Source organism: Sus scrofa, chromosome 7, assembly GCF_054392235.1.
Source record: "Sus scrofa isolate SSC_HxYL_T2T_F1_AM1 chromosome 7, Sscrofa_HxYL_maternal_Yorkshire_Landrace_v2.0, whole genome shotgun sequence".
Taxonomy (NCBI): domain Eukaryota; kingdom Metazoa; phylum Chordata; class Mammalia; order Artiodactyla; family Suidae; genus Sus; species Sus scrofa.
Window position 1 is genome coordinate 104,587,519 of NC_139389.1, and position 16,805 is coordinate 104,604,323.

The 16,805-nt window shown below is 50.9% G+C and overlaps 1 protein-coding gene across 8 annotated transcripts in view; it reads left to right on the top strand.

Annotated features, from left to right (window-relative positions):
- SMOC1 (SPARC related modular calcium binding 1) overlaps positions 1–16,805 on the top strand; it is a 147,944-nt gene that overhangs the window by 28,781 nt on the left and 102,358 nt on the right. For 2 of the 8 annotated variants that reach the window (XM_084969600.1, XM_084969604.1), the window contains exon 1: positions 12,549–13,160. The exons of 5 other annotated variants lie outside the window; for them this stretch is intronic. The gene's annotated coding sequence lies outside the window, so the exon portion shown is untranslated. Of the gene's footprint in view, positions 1–12,548; positions 13,161–16,805 lie in introns of those variants that run through there. One more of the 8 variants, XM_084969595.1, reaches the window with a different exon arrangement.

Consider the following 16,805-nt stretch of genomic DNA (forward strand, 5'->3'; position numbering starts at 1 on the left):
TTTCTAAACCAGTGGTTCTCAAAGTGTGGTCCCTGAACCAGCAGCAGTAGCATCACCTGGGAACTGGCTGGGATGTAAATCTGGGTCTCATCGCCGACCTGTTGAGTCAGATACTCTGAGTTTTGGGCTCAGTCATCTGTTTTTGTTTGTTAGTTTGTTTGTCTTTTTAGGGCTGTGCCCACGGCATATGGAGGTTCCCAGGCTAGGGGTTGAATCAGAGCTGTAGCCACCGGCCTACGCTATAGCCACAGCAATGCCGGATCCGAGCCGTGTCTGCAACCTATACCACAGCTCATGGCAACGCCAGATCCTTAACCCACTAAGCGAGGCCGGGGATTGAACCCGCCTCCTCATGGATGCTGGTCGGATTCATTTCCACTGAGCCACGACAGGATCTCCCCGGGAATCTGTTTTTAACAAGTCCTAGAAGGGTTTTGATGCATCGTTAAAGTATGTGAACCATTGCTCCAGATCAGGGGTAGCAAACTTTTTTTGGCAAAGGACCAGATGGTAAATATTTCAGGCTTTTGGGCCATAGGGCCTCTGCTATTGAACTTTCCGATTGCAGTTGGAGAGCAGCTATTAGACAGTGTAAAAGAATGGGTGTGGCTGTGAAATAAAGTAGATACAGCTTTGTATTCACCAAACAGGGAGCTGGACCCGTTGTGTCTCCACATCCCCCCCCACCCCAGCAATTTGCTGACCTCTGCAAAAACGAAGATGCCTTCAGGGTAGTCAGACTTGCTTATTTCTAGCCTCTTCTATTCATTGATAAATGTGAACTGGTCCCGAACAGCCAAACAGTCTGAAGTGGGAGACACCAGGAAGAAGAAAAAGCTGAACAGAGCTGCCCGGGTCTGGTGAAATACCTGCTGTCCCCAGAGAAGGCTCCCCATCAGGGGTCCCAAAGACTTCCAGTGACTTTGTGCATCCGGAAGTCTTACCCTGCTTCCAGCCGGAATGCTCACCACTGAGACCATCTGACTGTTCTTACTGGAATGTGTTCCTTTTCATCCCAAGCGCTCCCTGGCTGTCCTGTTCTGTTCCTCTAGTCCATGCAGGCTCCCTCTGTCCTAGGAGACCAGGCACACTTTCTCCCCTCCGCCTCCAGCACGTAGTTCTCCCTCTTCAGCCTCACTCATGGCCTTGCTTCCTCTTTCATTGAGAAAACACGGGCAAGAGAGGAGAACCTCTGCAGTCTGCCATCACGCCATCACCAGACCAAGGCACGCCTGTCCCCGTCCCTGCGGATGAACTGCCATCGCATCTCTCCCAGGCACATCCTCCACTTGTGCACTAGATCTCATCTCCTTGTACCCACGAGGACATTATGCTAGCATTTGCCTCCCTGCCGCCTGTGTCACTATTTCTCCCCGTCTCCACTGGATCATTTCCTCAGCGTCCAACCTGCTGCCGTTTCTCCCATGCCTCCTTCTTGCCACAACCCGTTTCTCTGCTGCCCCTGACTGCAGAACTCTCTGAGAGGGTTGTCTATACATGCTTTTCCCAAGTCCTTGCCTCTGTCTTCTTGGGAATGCACGCCTATCAAGCTTTCATCTAACTCTTCTTTTGAGACCTGTCAACATCACATTGACCTCTAGCCTGGCTAATTCCATGGTCAGTTCAGTCCCCATCTCCCTAGGCTTCCAGCAGCACTTTGACACACTTGTTCTCTGCCTCCTTCATGACACACTCAGCTTGGGGCCGTGGCTCTCTTAGTTCTCATCCTGCCTCCTCCGATGCTCCCGGTCCCCCCATCCATCCATCTCCCGGTATCTCCTTTCTGCCACCTTGGAGTGTTGGAGCTCCTCAGGGCTCAGTGCTTGGAACGCCTCACTATCTATACTCATTCTTGTGCTGACCTCATCTAATTTTATGGTTCAGATAGCATCCAGATGCAGAGCTATCTCAAGTCTGGGTCTCTAGCCTGAATACACCCATACATCGAACCTGCTCAGCATCTCTACATGAATGTCTAACAGGTATCCGAAACTAAAAATGACCCAAACCGAATTCCAGATTTTCCCCACCGACCCTCTGAAACCCCTTTCCCCTGTCATCTTCCCCAGCTCAGTCAAAGCCATCTTTCCGGTTGTGATAAAACCACTGGAGTCATGCTTGATCTTTCTCTTGCCTCCCAAATCCTGTCCAACAGCCCAGTTCATTGACTCTGTTTTCAAAATGTAAATGAGCCCACCCACTTCTTACCCCCTCTGCTGCTTCCCCTGGGGGCCCAAGCCTATTACCTCTTAACAGGGTGATGTGATAGCTGCCAGACTGTCTCCTGTCTTCGCCTTTGCCCCTCTGCCCTTTCGATGCAGCTTTCGATGACAAGGATCAGCTCAGCCCCTGCTCTGCTTGCACCTCACGTCACCTGCTGAGGCCCCACGCCCGGCCCGTTTCCCTCTCTGCCGCCTCTCTGATCTGACCTCGGGTTGCTTCTCTGCTCCAGCTGCTCTAGCTCCCTTGCTGTTCCCGGCACACTCCAGGCACACTTCCTCCTCAGGGCCTTTGCACTTGCCTCGCCCTCTGTGTGGAACGCTGCCCTCCCACTCATTCACTTTCTTCAGGCCTCTGTTCAAGGGTCACCTTCTCAGAGCCTCTTCCCTGACCAACCTGTGGATAAGAACTGACACCCCCCCAGCCTCCTTATAGCTCTACCCTTTGTCTTGCTTTATTTTTCTGCCTAGCAACACTCATACCTGGTAGATTACAGATTTACTTGTTTACTAGCTGTGTCCTTCTGTTAGAATGAAAGCCCCAGGAGGCAGGGACGCAGTGTCTAGAACAATGCTGAGATCTAGAACATGCTGGCAGCATGTGAAATGAAGGAATCTACACTTCGCAGACTTTGCTGAACTGCATTATCATATGGCAGCGGTCTTCAGACTTTTAAAAAGCACGATAATTCTTTTTCCAGAAACTTTGGGTGAAGGAACCTCAATCTGTAGGACAGATATCACTGATATTTCATCAATTTGAATGTATCTAATTTTTGTTTTGTTTTCGTAAAGTGTTGAGAAAGTCTGGATTTGTACTGCAGTAGCAGAATGCTTTTTTTTTTTTTCCGTCTTTTGTCTTTTTTAGGGCCGCACCCATGGCACATGGAAGTTCCCAAGCTAGGGGTCGAATTGGAGCTGTAGCTGCTGGCCTACGCCAGAGCCACAGCAACACGGGATCCGAGCTGCATCTTCGACCTACATACACCACAGCTCACGGCAACGCTGGATCCTTAACCCACTGAGCAAGGCCAGGGATCGAACCTACATCCTCATGAATGTTAGTTGGGTTCGTTAACTGCTGAGCCACGACGGGAACTCCAGTAGCAGGATACTTTTGAATTAAATTGACCCAGAAGTTTGAAGGAGGTATACCAAGATATTTTTATTTCAAAGTTGAATTACTAGCAGCATTTATCAACTGTTTGTTCATTCTCTCTCTCTCTCACTCACACACACACACACACACACATGCACACACACAGATGCATCTGTCATGGAAGAAGCATCCAGACTTATAAGTTTCAACTGTCAATAATGGGCTGTTATTACGATGTGATACGTTACACATTCATGGGTTCTTCAGCGCTTGACCCAAATGCTCTGATGAGAAATTTTGCTGCACAGTTGACCTAGTGCACATGTGCTATTGCAGTGCCCTTTACTTTCTTCTAGAATTTCACTTGAATGGACATGGGCAGCTTGAATTCAAAACAAAACACACAGATCTACAGCTTCTCAATCCATAAATGCCACATTTAGACAACAGCTAAATAAATGCACGGTGATGACCTGGGAGAAGTTCTATTACTGATCGCTGTGCAGAGACCTTGGGGACGTGAGACAATGTGTTGGAAGTGTTGGGACTGTAACACATCAGTTCATTTAAAGAATGGTTTCACACTTGGACTCTTCGGACTTATTCTCTCTCTTAACCCTCTTTTGTAAAACAGTTGTTTTTCCGGTTTCGACTTAAATAGAGTCTATTGAACGAGGAGCAGTAGACCAGTGAACTTGAATGCCTTTTCCAAAGGGCTATTAGGGACAATTCCAACGTCTCAGCACATAGTAGACACTCAATGAATGAACGATAGATGTTGAATGAACACAACAGAAGTCATAAGGGGAGGCAGCCTGCAGTGTCCTCTCTAAAAAATAAAACTTTTTCCCACCCCCTTTCCTCCCTGTGTGATGTGGTTTTGACCATGAACCCTAGCATCAGACTGGCTGGATTCCTTTTCTGGCTTCATCATTTACCAGCTGATGACCTTGGCCAAGTAACAGAACTTCTCTGTCCCTCAGTTTCTTCACCTTTAAATTCTGTAAAACAAAAACAAAAACAAAAAACCCCAAAACAAAAAACACCTGTCTCACTGTTTTGAGGGTTAAGCGAAATAATATGTTAAATACCTAGAACAATGCCTTGCAATAAAAAAAGCTTCTTTTTCTTCTCCTTCTTCTCCTTCTTCTTCATACTTTTCATAGCTGCCTGGCTGGCAAAGACCACAGGAGCGGAGAACAAAGTTTCTCTGTCCTTCTTAACTTCTAGCACGTTGAGGAGCTTTGGGTAACTCTCAGGACATCAGACACCCAGGCGAAGGATACAGAGATAAAGATGCATCCTTTCTGTTCATGTGGATAATCGAGGGTGTTGGGATTGTACTGCCTCTGATTCCTGCCTCTCTGGCATTGCTGCTGCCTCTGGGGCCCACACACTTGGGGTGGTGCAGTGCTCACTTACAGTTATTTTTGTGGAAGGAGGTAGAATCTTCTTTCTCATGGGGCTGGCTTCCCTTTGGAAACTCTGTTGCTGCCTCTGTCCTGCCAGGTCGGGCCCATGGGAAGAGCTGGACTAAATAAGCAATCGTCTCCTATTCAGATGCTCAGAAACCCATATGTTCCCGCAGGCTGAAGAGTGACACCTCCCAGCCCTTTCCCCCCCGTTTGAACCCTGCCTCTCAGTCTTTTATGTCCCTCCTCCAGCTTTCGTTCCAGCCCAGGCACTGTTACTGATCCCCACACATAGCCTGAAAGCTTTGCTTCCTGTCCTTTAAAAGTGATTGCAATTATTATTTCAACCACAGCAGTTGTCACTACTAGTAGTTACTGAGCCCTAGAAGGTGCCAGGCATAGGCACTATCATCACACGCCTGTGACTACTGATCTTTCACGGACACGCAGAGGAAACCCGGGTATTAAATTTGACCGAAACCCAAGATCACTTGGTTTGTGATTGCAAAGCTGGGCTTCAAACTTGAACTGCGACTTCACATCTCCTGCGCTTAACTCACCACCATCAAAGCTGTAGATGGGATGGGGTGGGCCTAGGACCCGCAGGAAATCCTATTTCATTCACTCTGCTGGTTTTGTGGAAATCTGCCAGTAGTAGGATTTTTTTTAAAATGTGTTTTTATTATACAATCATTCAATGTAAATTTGGAGGATTATCCAATATAGAATTAACATAACCATCTGGACTCAATTATTCTATTAAGACATACCACACACACACACACACACACACACACACCCACACCCACACATGCACAAGCACATGCATTCTTCTGGAGTGGAGATAAGAGGCACACATCATACCCAAAGACCACTGTGGGCACCTGCCATACCCACCATCTCCTTGGGAGGTGTGGGTGGGCTCCCTCCCTCCTTCCCTATTGGCCACCAAGGCTGTGGCTGTGAAATGGATTCAGTTTGAGGGATCTCATCAGAGCAAGGCCCAGAGCCCCTCAAGGGGACTGGATCTGCAGGCGGAAGGAGAGCCTGTGCCCTTGCAGTGCGGCAAGTGCCAGTGAGCCACGAAAGCCTGTGTCGTTTATATTCTGCCCTGGAAAGAAAACTCTTTCCATGATTGGTTTCTCCAGAGCTCTGCTCTGATAAACTCTGTGAATGAATGACCCCTAATGTGATTAGTGCCCATGTCTTGCCAATCACCTGGCTGTAGGTTTTACTGATATGATATGCAAATTAGGCAGGTGCAGATGAGAAGGGGGGTGGAGAGGCCGGCAGCTCCTGTGATATTATTATTATTTTCTTTTCTTTTCTTTTCTTTTTTTTTTGTCTGTTTGGGGCTGTAGGTGGGGCATATGGAAGTTCCCAAGCTAGGGGTTGAATCGGAGCTGGGGCTGCCAGCGTACACCACAGCCATAGCGACTTGGGATCTGAGCCGCATCTGTGACCTACACCACAGCTCATGCAAAGCCAGATCCTTAACTCACTGAGTGGTCAGGGGTTGAACCCATGTCCTCATGGATACTAGTCAGGTTCATTATTGCTGAGCCATGATGGGAACCCTCCCCTGTGCTGTTATTGATTAAGGGCTGTTGCCAGAACTGGGACTTGGAGTTGCAATTCAGATGCTCATACATCACAGCTGCTTCCTGCCACCTTGGAACTATTTGCTGCTCCCCAAATGCCACTACTGTGTCCTCCCAACCGTATCTTCACATTCCTGCGGCACATTCACTTCTGCTCTGTGTCAGACTCAGCACCAGGTGAGCATGCAGTGATGACAGCAGAACAGACACAGCCACTGCCGACATGGAGTAGGGGAGGCAATACAGTAACCACAGAGACAAAATACAACTTGCTTGTGGTGAGGGCTGCAGAGGAGAGCTGCTCGGCCTCAGGCCTTTGACCCCATCTGGAAGGTCAGAGAGGCAGGAGGGCTTCCCTGAAAATGCGCTGCTCCAGGTGAGGTCTGGGGGAGACAACTCTCTCAGTGGGGGCAGATGTTGCTCCAGGCAGAGGGCACAGCATAGGAATAGGCTTGTGGCTGGAGGTGGCCAGTCGAAATTCCACCCACCCTGTAAGCCAGTCCGTAGTCACCGTTCAGAGGGGGAGTCCTGCTCTGTGCTTTTTAGCACTGGGTTCCTCAGACTGTCGATACACCCTGGGTCCTATGAGACAGTTCTTAGGGGCCAAGGGCCCACACTTGGTTACCGGGAACGGGCCATGAGCTACCACCCTCACACCAGTTTCCTGCCACAGGGCTGGCCAGATGCCTCCCGAGCCCTGCCTCCTGCCTGAGTCACAACCTGGGCAGGCCAAGGGCAGGGACGGGAGTGACCTTGACTCTGCAGCCCCCAGCCCCACAGATCTCACCTTGGTCACTCCATCACGGGTGAGACCTTGCAGGCTGGCCTGAATAGCCCCTTGCTTCTCAGAGACTGGAACCTTCCTGGACTATGAGGCTCACAGCCCCCCACCCCACCTCCCTGTTTTTCATTTCCACTTACTCACTGCAAAATTTAGAGTGACGAGTTCGATGTTCTGGGCCAAGTTTCCCAGTAGAGCAGAAGGCGACATCAATTCATGCAACAACAATTCATTGCACAGTCCTGATGTGTCATGTTCCGAGGCTCTGAGCTCTGGGTGAACGGGCTCTGTCCCCTGTCTTCTGGGGTGCTCCCGTCCTGGTGACCGTGCCAGCCCCCCTCCCCTTCTCTGGACTTGTCCACAAGGTGGGTGAATGACACCCCGTATCCGTGCCGGGCTTTGTATGCTGGGGAGGCAGATGGCTGACATAAAGCCCAGGAGAATTGTTCCAGTTTCTGTTCCCAACGAAAGAGTGTTCCCAGGGGCTGGGCTGGGGCCCTAACTTGGGTGTTCTCACTGCATCGTCCAGCTGCGGAACTAACCGATGCTTCTCATGGGTTTCTGTCCTTTTATTAAATGGCTCGGAAAGTGTTGATGCCTCCAGTACTTTGTGATGGTAACCAGAAACATTGGGCCAGCCATCAGGATGGGGAAAGAGGGATGGAGGGAAGAAGGCCTCCTTTCTACCCAGGATCCCGGAAGAGGGGATCTGCCACTGCTGTCCAATAAGCATCTAGAACTTAATAAACCTCAAATTGCCCTTCTCTTGCAAACTTAGTCCTCCCCAGACCTTCCTGTCTCACCCCTCGCCGATCTTCTCAAGCCAGAAATCTAGAGGTCACTCTTGGTCCCCCCGACCTTTTTTTCTTCAACCACCCATGTCTGGTCAATCAGCAAGTCCTATTAAGTCCATAGCCCATCTGCAATGAATTCTCACTCTGTCCACTGACAGCTTCCTACTCCAAACTGCTACCCCCATCCCTGGGGCCTGGATAGCCTCAGAAACCTTATGACTTATCTTCTTGATTCTTTTCTTATCTTTCTTCACTTAGCAGCTGGGGTCAAAATTTTTTTTTTGTCTTTTTAGGGCCATACCCGCAGTCGATGGAGGTTCCCAGGCTACGGGTTGAATCAGAGCTGTAGCTGCTGGCCTATGCCACAGCCACAGCAATGCAGGATCGGAGCCATTTTTGTGACCTCACCACAGCTCACAGCATTGCCGGATCCTTAACCCACTGAGCGAGGCCAGGGATTGAACCTGCATCCTCATGGATGCTAGTCAGATTCATTTCTGCTGAGCCACGATGGGAACTACTTCCCCCCCCCATCACTTTTTAAGACTATTTTTAGAGCAGTTTAAGGTTTGCAGCAAAATTAAAAGGAAGAAACCCACATACTCCCTGCCCTACCCATGCACAGCCTCCCCCACTATCAGCATCCCCCACCAGAGTGGTACCCTTGTTGCAATTGATGAACCTATGCTGCCATGTTATTATCACCCAAAGTATGTCATTTATATCAGGGTTCACTCTTGGTGTTGTGCATTCTTTGGGTTTGGACAAATGTTTAACGGCATGTGTCCATCCTTAAGGTATCATACAGTGTATTTTCACTGCCCTAAAAATCCTTGGTGCTCAGAGTTCCCGTTGTGACTCAATGGTTAACAAATCCGACTAGGAACCATGAGGTTGCAGGTTCGATCCCTGGCCTTGCTCAGTGGGTTAGGGATCCGGCATTGCTGTGAGCTGTGGTGTGGGTTGCAGACTTGGTTTGGATCCCGCGTTGCTGTGGTTCTGGCATAGGCTGGTGGCTGCAGCTCTGATTCGATCCCTAGCCTGGGAACCTCCATATGCCATGGAGGGGCTCAAGCAATGGCAAAAAGACAAAAAAAAAAAAAAAAAAAAATCTGTGCTCTACCTGTTCATTCCCATCCTGCGACTCCTGGCACCCACTGATCCTTTTTCTGTCTCTGTGGTTTTTGCCTTTTCCAGGATGTCCTGTAGTTGGAATCAGATAGCGTGTAGCCTTTTCAGGTTGGCTTCTTTGACTTAGTCATACGCGTTTATGTTTCCTCCGTGTCTTTTCACGATAGCTCACTGCTTGTTGAGGCTGAATAACATTTCAGTCTCTGAATGCACCACAGTTTGATTATCCATTGGCCTACGGAAGGACATCTTGGTTGTGTCCAAGTTTTAGCCATGGTGAGTGAAGCTTCTGTAAACATCCGTGTGCAGGTTTTTGTGTGGACAAAAGTTTTCATCTCCTTTAGATAAATACCAAGGAGCGCCATGGCTGGATCAAATGTTAAGAGTATGATCATTCTGGTGAGAAACCACAAGACTTCCGAAGTGGTTGTAACCATTATACGTTCCCACCAGCAGGGAGAGTTTCTGTTGCTCCACGTTCTCACCAGCATTTGCCGTCAGTGTTCCCCGTTTGGGCCATTCTAATGGTGTGTAGTGGTAGCGCACCGGTTTTTGTGGTTTTTTTTTTAAGTTTTATTAAAGTATAGTTGATTGACAAGGTTATGGTAGTTTCTGCTGTACAACAAAGTGATTCAGTCGTATATATATATGTATGTCATTGTGGGTTTAATTTACTCTTTCCTGATGAGATGAGCATCTTTTCATGTGCTTATTTGCCATCTGTTTATTTGCTTTGATGAGACGTCTGGTAAGGTCGCTGGTCCACTTGGTCCACTTTTTAATTGGGCAGTTTTGTTTCTTATTAGAGGTGAATCTTTTAAATTTGGGGGGCGGTGAGCTGTGTGAAACCACAAAATATGGAACTTTCTGGGCCAGGGATTAAACCCACGCCACAGCAGTGACCCAAGGTGCTGTAGTGACAATGCTGGATCCTTAACCCGCTGCACCACAAGGGAACTCCTGGAGGTGAATGATTAAAATGGTGTTTATCAAATCACATCGTCTCCCTGTGTAAAACCCTTCAAAGCCTTTCCACGGCCCTTCGGATGCAACTCAAACCCCTCACTGGGGCCTGTGTTGAGTCCTACATAATCTGACCTCCCCCCCCCCCCCCGCCGCCCCTCCCACCTCCTGCGGCAGGGAGGATACTAGGATGGGTAAGGTGGGGTGTGTCTTGTGCTTGTGCCTCTTTTCTCCTCTTCTAGGCCGGGAGGCTCTCGAGGGGAGGAGCCATGACCTTCCCTGGCTTTCGTGTGGGCAGCACATTCTTGACATTGATGTCTGTGCTCAGATGTCACCCACCCTCCAGTCTCCTGGACGACACGGTCCACACTCTGCTGTTTTACTTTCTACAGAACACAAATTACTATGTTCTGAAGTGGTTTGTCCATGTATTTGCGTGTGTGTGTGTGTGTGTGTGTGTGTGTCTGTCTGTCTCAAGCCCCTAAGATGGGACGCCCATGTGAGCTGTGAACTGGTGTCTCTTACCCATCACTGTATCCCCACCCTGAGGGCAGCACTGGGCCCAGATGAGGTTCAAGTACGTGTTGACGGAACGCCTGAGCCCCGGGGGAAGTGACCCAAGAGACGTGAGGGCTGCTGGCTCTCTGGAATCTTCAGGGGCCCACTTAAGGTCAGGCAGCTCTATCCAGAAAGTTCATTGTAGGTTAGAAGTTGTTCGTTCTCCGGCTTTCTTCTTATCAAAATAAGCAGAGCAGGAAACAAAGCCCAATTTCCTGCTGGTACCTCAGACCACCAGGAAAGACAGATGAATCTGGAAGAATCTGAGCACACGCAGAAGGGGTGTTCTGGCGCTTCCCGACTGAAGACGCACCTCCCTGGGGATGGCTCCCCTCCCCCACCCCCACTCCAGCTCCAGGGTCTTGTCTGAGGAAGCTTCTGGCACCGAGGCCTATGGAGCTGGTTAACATCACAGTCTTTTAGAATTTTTTTTCCATCTCCTGACTTGGTATCACTAAAACCCTGACAAAATCTAGATGTTGTGTGTCCAGAGAACAAACCCAAATGGGCCACACTCTCCTGATGTCAGCTTTGTTTGGAGAGCAAGAAGCAGTGCTTTCGTGATGGGAGAGTCTTAGGTAACGAAGCCCAGCCTGTCAGGACTCTGGGTTGTGTTCTGAGGAGACGCTGTAGAAAGAGAAGGCTTTGTGCTGTGACCAGTCATTTCCCTGCAGACTAGACTGGACATTCATTCGTGTTTGATTCTGTGCCGGGGACCACGGCGAACTGAGCCACCCTCTTTGCTTCAAGTTCTGGATCAGGCCATGGGGCAGGAAGGGTGCTGATGACTCTGAAAGTGTGGGGAAGAGGGAGAGTGCCGGATCCGAATCCTAACCACCAGACCACCAGGGCACGTGAGCCTGGGGAAAGGAAAGGGGAGAAAAAAATAGTGTTCGGGGGCCAGGCAGCAGATGCAGGAGAGAGAAGGATTCTTCCTCCTGCTGTATCTCCCTCTCCCAGCCTCCAGTGTCCTAGAGGCTCTGCCGAAGACGAATGGCTTTTTCTTTTTGTTTTTTGTTTTGTCTTTTTAGGGCCACACCTGCAGCACACGGAGGTTCCCAGGCTAGGGGTCAAATTGGAGTTGCAGCTGCCGGCTTATGCCACAGCCACAGCAACGTGGGATCCTTAACTCACTGAGGGAGACCAGGGATCAAACCCGCGTCCTCGCAGAGACTATGTTGGGTTCTTAACCCGCTTAGCCACAAGGGGAACTCCAGAAATGGCTTTTTTCTTTTGAGGCAGCTGAACTCTGCCCTGTCCCACAGCCAGCACCTCTGACCCAGCCTGTCATGTTGCTCCCAGACCAACTTCCTCTCATCACATGCTCCCCCTTTGTGTGTGGGGGGGGCGGATAGTCAGGGACTGTGTTTGCCCCGCTCACTGTTGTAGTTCCTGGAGCAGAATGGCACATAGGCACCAGGTCAGCATTTATTCGTGGGTCTTGAGTGGTGGAAAGTACGTTGGAGGAAGAAGACATCGGAAGCCATTGTCTAGCCCTTCTTTTTCATGGTGACCTTGAGGACGTTGCTTGGCCTCTCTGAACCTCAGTTCGTCTCTGCCAGGGAGGCTCACAGGATTGCTGTGAGCACCTGAATGTGGTTATATGGTGACGACAGTGGCTAACGTTTACCGAGGACTCTCTGGCGCCAGGCTGACCCTATGGTCTTTATACATCTGCACTCCAGCTTCACCTGCCTGGCCGTATCCCGATGCAGTGGGTCTGGAGTTCCCGTCGTGCCTCAGTGGTTAACGAATCCGACTAGGAACTGATGCAGCGAGTCTGTCATCACGTCCATTTTATGGATGTGGAAACTGAGGCACAGATAAGTGAAACACCACTTCCAAGGCCACTGGCCAGAACTAGGGATTGAACCCATGCTTTTGGTTCGTATGACTCATTGCAATCATACGTGCAGGCCGAGCTTTGTCAAGCGCTGGCCGGCTTCCAGCTGCTTCAGTATTACACAAGCCAGGGGGCCTCTGAAGGTCCAGGCCTCGGGTTTGGTCCTGGAGGTCATCGGCGTCGGAGCCTTTGCCGCGTATGTGTTGGGACTGACAAACGCCAGACAGGAAGGGCTCCGTGATTGCTTGAGAATGTGAGGGGGCTGGCAGGATAAGGAGCTGGACTCCGGAAAATGGTCAGAGGAAACCTCTTATCCATGCCAGAAAACTGCCGAGGAGGCGCAGGCTTGCGTGGGGGCGAGGCCGCTTCTCCAGCCACTGCTCTGGTCTTCTGGACGGACGCTGGAAGGGCCTGGCCTTCCTTCCCTCCAAGCACTTGGCAGCACTGCTCAGCCCACAGGACCTCCAAGCCACGGTGGCCAGAGGGATGGAGCAGAGTTCCCTTCTGTCTTATAACATGGGGCTGAGAGGAGCCCCCTGAGGAAACTAGAAGGGGATTAAACAGAAGGCAGGGGTCCATGCAGGGCAGAGAAGGCGACCGGGAACTGGCAAGGAGGCCTAGGAGGGTGGCTGGGCTTGATGCTGTGGGATTCCTGCCAAAGAGAAGGGACGCCTTGAATAAATCCAGGAAGCTTCCGCCTGAGCCCCGGATTGGAGAAGAGCCTTGCCCAGGGCCAGGCCTGGAGCAGAACATGTATCTGTGAGTGTCTGTGCCTGGCACCCGGGTTGGGATGCTGGAGGTTGGGCTTCCTCGGCTCTGCCGGGCCGTGTGCAGCTCTGATTCTCTCTGAGATTTTTCCTTGTCTGTATCAGAGATGATTTTTCTTGGCCTTCTGCAACTTTTTCAGAAAGCAAAACTGCAGTCTCCTCCTAGCCAGGGTCAGTGTAATCCCCTGTTTGTTTATGCAGGCTCAGTGTGTTTGAGGCCAGAGCCAGAGCCAGCCAGGGGTGAGGGTCCAGCCCAGCCCAGACAGCTTTGTAGCCGGATTTACAGACTCCAGGGTGGCTCCAGCTCTGGACTGTTCTGATCCCTTGTGCGTGTGATGTGGCTGGGTGCCTTGGGCGTTCTGTGTGCCCTACTTTGGGGGGCTCTATGGTAGGCCCTTTCTTTGCCTCCTGGGACCTTTATTTCAAAGGACAAATAAAAATAAGAACCCGCCTCACCTAAACATTTGGGGGAAAATCTAGATTAATCCATTTTGCCCAAAGAATGTGCCTATCTTGGTAGAGTTATTAAGATTAACATATCTTCAGAGCCCCATGCAGAGTTAAACCATGCATATCTATCTATCTGTGCTTCTTATGCTTACGTTTATTCTTTTTTTTTGTCTTTTTGTCTTTTTAGGGCTGCACCTGAGGCATATGGAAGTTCCCAGCCTAGGAGTTGAACTGGAACTATAGCTGCCGGCCTATACCACAGCCACAGCAATGCCAGATCCCAGCCACATCTGCCGCCTACACCCCAGCTCATGGCAACATGGGATCCTTAACCCACTGAGCAAGGCCAGGGATCGAACCTGCGTCCTCATGGATGCTAGTCAGTTTCTTAACCTGCTGAGCCACGATGGGAACTCCAGCTTCTGTTTATTCTTATTTTCAACTTTTGACGTCAGTTCTCCAAGAGCGAGTCAGGAAACGTGGCTCTTGAAGCCCCAAGTGCCAGAAGTGAGTGCTGGGCTGCTTGACCAGGACAGAAGCCTTTCTGGATGGGGTCACTCTCCAAGCCCCTCTACACTGGAGCGGTTGCTCTCTGGAGGGCCCGGATGTCTGGGGAAGACCTCTTTGAGGGACCAGAGTCTCCTCAAGAGGGACAGGTGCCCAGCGATGACAGGAAGAGACCCTCCTGGGGCCAGCATCTGCCATATCCTGGTTCCTAGAGGCTCGTTGCTGACGTGTAGGGGAGGAAGAGGAAGGAGCCAGCTGGAGCCATCCTACGAGCCGAAGTCTCTGTCTTCCATTCCTTCCTCCCTCTGCCTCCCAATCCTATTTTTGTCTGAGGGCTGTGGGCTGGTCCTCATAAACATAGCTACCATTTATCCAGTGTCTGCAGTGTGCCAGGCGTGTGCTGTATGCTTTATACATATCATTTCACTGGCCCTTGAGACAAATACATGGAATGGGCATTATTCTTATTATACAGATGAAGCAGCTGAAGCTCAGAGAGGTTAAGTGACTGCCACAAAGTCACACAGCAAGTAAGCAGAGGAGCTGGGATTTGAAATCCTGGTTTGTCTTGATTCCAAAGGCCTCACTTTTAAATACTGTGCTTCACAGACCACAGAAATGCCTGGGAAACTGAAGGCCTTCCAGGACATTGGGGTACGTTTTTTAGAGAGATGTTCTGGAAACCATTTGAGAGCTAAGCCTGGGACACTGGGCACTGCACCTTGGAGGCTTCTTGAGGAATCTGAGCTTCCAGAGAAGGGGAGGGGAGAGAGAGGCCTTCTCCAGGGCAAAGTGCAAGCTGGTAAGGAAATTTTTGGGTCTGGATTGAACACAGGTGGGCCTCTTTCGTAGCAAAACCTGGGAGTGTGGCTAGACTCCATGGGGCTTGTTTCTTGGTGTGGTCATGGTCCAGTGGCTTTGGGAAGGTGAAGGAGGGGAGAAGCCTTACTAGGAAACCTCTTTGTGGTGTCTGGGCCGAGCTGAGCACAGACTCTTTTCTGGAAGTTCTGGTGCAGAATTCAACCAGGGCCCCCTCAGCGCCACAGCCCCAGTCGTCCCCCTCTAAAGAGGTCATGGGAGCCGGCCAGGGGAGGCGACAGACCCCGAGAGAGCAGTCCGACTCCCAAGTCCACCTTGGAGAGCAGGCTCTGACATCCACACGTGCTTCTGCTGCCTTGCTTCTGGATCGTTCTTGGCTCTGTTCCATCCTCTGCTTCCTTGGCCCCTGGTAACTGATACCCCTGATGGAGCCCTTTCCCCATCTGCACCCCGCAGTGGGTCTGTGAGCCAGCTGCCGGGCCACCTCACTCAAGAAGCGCGTGTGGGAATTCCTGTCTTGGTGCAGCGGGAACGACTCTGAGTAGATCTATGAGGATGCAGGTTCGATCCCTGGTCTCGCTCAGTGAGTTAACCATCCGGCATTGCCGTGAGCTGTGGGGTAGGTCATAGACACGGCTCAGATCCTGCATTGTTGTGGCTGTGTGGCTGTGGCCTAGGCTGGCAGCTTCAACTCCAATATTGATCTGATCCCTAGCCTGGGAACCTCCATATGCCACAGGTGCAGCCCTAAAAAGACCAAAAAAAAAAAAAAAAAAAAGGCACATGTGGCAAGTGTCTTGTGCCACAGACTTTTCTGAGGGTAGATGGATGAGTGCTTGGGCTGAGGGTTAGGACATACTGCATCCTCTTTTGTGGGACATTAGTTTAACTTGCCTGAACTAAACAGGGAAGGCAGGATAACACCCCCAGCCACTTCCAAATGCTGCTGGGTGAGAGCCAGCAGCTGGGTCCCTGGGCTGGTGTTGGGAGGGCCTGAGGTCTGAGCAGGGTTCCCTGGGACACTAGAGAAGGGGCCGGGGAGCCGAAGTCACTGGCCTCCAGGGTTGGGCCTTGGGAGAGCTCCCTCTCAAGGGAAGACCTGGAGCGACTGACTCAAGGCGAGCCTGGCTGGCCAGAGGGCACTTTGTGAAGCTCGCTCTCTGACAAGGACACTCATCCCCCAGGGCCTGAGGCAGCTCTTGGCCTGAAGTGGGGAAGGCAGGAGGTGACCCAGTTACATCGCATTTACTGAAGTAGGCTGGAAGCAGAAGATTCCAGAATCTTCTTCCAAGCCATCTCCCAAATTGATTCTTTCTTTCCATCCTCACTGCCACTGGGTAGCCTAGGCCCCTGTCAGCACCTCGGGTCTGGATTTCTGCCAGTGTCTCTTTAACTGTCCGTTTTGCATCTGCTCTTTTCCCCCTTCTGTCTCGTCTACCCATGGTGGCCAGAATAACCAACTGCAAATACCAGTTTTATGAAGTGCGTTTCCTGCTCAAGGCTCCCAGGCTTTCCTCAGGGCCTGTAGGACTGAGGGACCCGCCCCATCCTCAGACAGTCTACTGCAGCCAGTGTGTTCATGCGCCTGCCCCCTGCACCTGCACTGTCACTTTGCCCGAGGGCTCTCCATTCCTCCTCTCAGCCAGGAGCAAGAATTGCATCTACCAGTCAGGGAGGCCCCATGTCCTGCGCCCTCTGTGCAGTCCCCTGAGCTCCTCCAGCTCCTCCTTCTCCCAGACCCTGTGGCCTTCTTGCCATTACTGCTCTTGATACCTAGGAATGAGGCGGGCAGGGTCTGGTGCCTTCTTGTTTGTCCATCTCTTGTCCTCAAGAGCGTTGGCTTCTGGAAGGAAGGAGCAAG